Consider the following 2500-nt stretch of genomic DNA (forward strand, 5'->3'; position numbering starts at 1 on the left):
GGTGCCTAACCTGTTGAAGTCTCTTCCATAAATCTGGTTGGCATAAATATTATTCGCGGGGTCCGTCCGGGATTTGAACCCGGGACCTCTCGCACCCAAAGCGAGAATCATACCCCTAGACCAACGGACCACGTTACATTGTGGTCAAGATGTAAATATGGTGCCTAACCCGTTGAAGTCTCTTCCATAGATCTGGTTGGCATAAATATTCTTCGCGGGGTCCGTCCGGGATTTGAACCCGGGACCTCTTGCACCCAAAGCGAGAATCATACCCCTAGTCCAACGGACCACGTTCCCATGTGCTCAAGATGTAAATATGGTGCGTAACCCGTTGAAGTCTCTTCCATAAAACTGGTCGGCAAAAACCCTCTTCGCGGGGTCCGTCTTGGATTTGAACCTGGGACCTCTCGCACCCAAAGCGAGTATCATACCCCTAGACCAACGGACCACGTTACATTGTGGTCAAGATGTAAATATGGTGCCTAACCCGTTGAAGTCTCCTCCACAAATATGGTTGGCACAAACATTCTTCGCTGGGTCCGTCCGGGATTTGACCCCGGGACCTCTCGCACCCAAAAGCGAGAATCATACCCCTAGTCCAACGGACCACGTTCCCATGTGCTCAAGATGTAAATATGGTGCGTAACCCGTTGAAGTCTCTTCCATAAAACTGGTCGGCAAAAACCCTCTTCGCGGGGTCCGTCTTGGATTTGAACCTGGGACCTCTCGCACCCAAAGCGAGTATCATACCCCTAGACCAACGGACCACGTTACATTGTGGTCAAGATGTAAATATGGTGCCTAACCCGTTGAAGTCTCCTCCACAAATATGGTTGGCACAAACATTCTTCGCTGGGTCCGTCCGGGATTTGACCCCGGGACCTCTCGCACCCAAAAGCGAGAATCATACCCCTAGACCAACGGACCACGTTCCCATGTGCTCAAGATGTAAATATGGTGCCTAACCTGTTGAAGTCTCTTCCATAAATCTGGTTGGCACAAACATTCTTCGCTGGGTCCGTCCGGGATTTGACCCCGGGACCTCTCGCACCCAAAGCGAGTATCATACCCCTAGACCAACGGACCACGTTACATTGTGGTCAAGATGTAAATATGGTGCCTAACCCGTTGAAGTCTCCTCCACAAATATGGTTGGCACAAACATTCTTCGCTGGGTCCGTCCGGGATTTGACCCCGGGACCTCTCGCACCGAAAAGCGAGAATCATACCCCTAGACCAACGGACCACGTTACATTGTGGTCAAGATGTAAATATGGTGCCTAACCCGTTGAAGTCTCTTCCATAGATCTGGTTGGCATAAATATTCTTCGCGGGGTCCGTCCGGGATTTGAACCCGGGACCTCTCGCACCCAAAGCGAGAATCATACCCCTAGACCAACGGACCACGTTACATTGTGGTCAAGATGTAAATATGGTGCCTAACCCGTTGAAGTCTCCTCCACAAATATGGTTGGCACAAACATTCTTCGCTGGGTCCGTCCGGGATTTGACCCCGGGACCTCTCGCACCCAAAAGCGAGAATCATACCCCTAGACCAACGGACCACGTTCCCATGTGCTCAAGATGTAAATATGGTGCCTAACCTGTTGAAGTCTCTTCCATAAATCTGGTTGGCATAAATATTATTCGCGGGGTCCGTCCGGGATTTGAACCCGGGACCTCTCGCACCCAAAGCGAGAATCATACCCCAAGACCAACGGACCACGTTACATTGTGGTCAAGATGTAAATATGGTGCCTAACCTGTTGAAGTCTCTTCCATAAATCTGGTTGGCATAAATATTATTCGCGGGGTCCGTCCGGGATTTGAACCCGGGACCTCTTGCACCCAAAGCGAGAATCATACCCCTAGACCAACGGACCACGTTACATTGTGGTCAAGATGTAAATATGGTGCCTAACCCGTTGAAGTCTCTTCCATAGATCTGGTTGGCATAAATATTCTTCGCGGGGTCCGTCCGGGATTTGAACCCGGGACCTCTTGCACCCAAAGCGAGAATCATACCCCTAGTCCAACGGACCACGTTCCCATGTGATCAAGATGTAAATATGGTGCCTAACCCGTTGAAGTCTCTTCCATAAAACTGGTCGGCAAAAACCCTCTTCGCGGGGTCCGTCTTGGATTTGAACCTGGGACCTCTCGCACCTAAAGCGAGTATCATACCGCTTGAATAACAGCCCACGCTATCTAGTGCTCAAGATGTAAATATCGTGCCTAAGCCCATGAAGTCTCCTCCATAAAACTGGTCGGCAAAAACATTCATCGCGGGGTCCGTCCGGGATTTGAACCCGGGACCTCTCGCACCCAAAGCGAGAATCATACCCCTAGACCAACGGACCACGTTCCCATGTGCTCAAGATGTAAATATGGTGCCTAACCCGTTGAAGTCTCTTCCATAAATCTGGTTGGCATAAATATTATTCGCGGGGTCCGTCCGGGATTTGAACCCGGGACCTCTTGCACCCAAAGCGAGAATCAT

General features: G+C 50.5%; 5 non-coding genes across 5 annotated transcripts in view; all 5 read right to left on the reverse strand.

Moving 5' to 3' along the window:
• Nucleotides 1–58: 58 nt before the first annotated feature.
• On the reverse strand, nt 59–130 carry TRNAP-UGG (transfer RNA proline (anticodon UGG)). The gene has a single exon. It is a non-coding gene; the product is annotated as a tRNA-Pro (tRNA).
• Nucleotides 131–1333: 1203 nt separating this feature from the next.
• TRNAP-UGG (transfer RNA proline (anticodon UGG)) lies at nt 1334–1405 on the reverse strand. The gene has a single exon. It is a non-coding gene; the product is annotated as a tRNA-Pro (tRNA).
• Nucleotides 1406–1811: 406 nt separating this feature from the next.
• On the reverse strand, nt 1812–1883 carry TRNAP-UGG (transfer RNA proline (anticodon UGG)). Its single transcript has one exon. It is a non-coding gene; the product is annotated as a tRNA-Pro (tRNA).
• Nucleotides 1884–2288: 405 nt separating this feature from the next.
• Nucleotides 2289–2360, reverse strand: TRNAP-UGG (transfer RNA proline (anticodon UGG)). Its single transcript has one exon. It is a non-coding gene; the product is annotated as a tRNA-Pro (tRNA).
• Nucleotides 2361–2447: 87 nt separating this feature from the next.
• The window catches only part of TRNAP-UGG (transfer RNA proline (anticodon UGG)), a 72-nt gene continuing 19 nt past the window's right edge, over nt 2448–2500 (reverse strand). Inside the window, exon 1 of the tRNA in view lies at nt 2448–2500. This exon is cut by the window's right edge and continues 19 nt beyond it. This is a non-coding gene — a tRNA (tRNA-Pro).

This window comes from Leiobunum rupestre, chromosome 10 (genome assembly GCF_980474605.1).
Source record: "Leiobunum rupestre chromosome 10, qqLeiRupe1.1.hap1, whole genome shotgun sequence".
Classification (NCBI taxonomy): domain Eukaryota; kingdom Metazoa; phylum Arthropoda; class Arachnida; order Opiliones; family Sclerosomatidae; genus Leiobunum; species Leiobunum rupestre.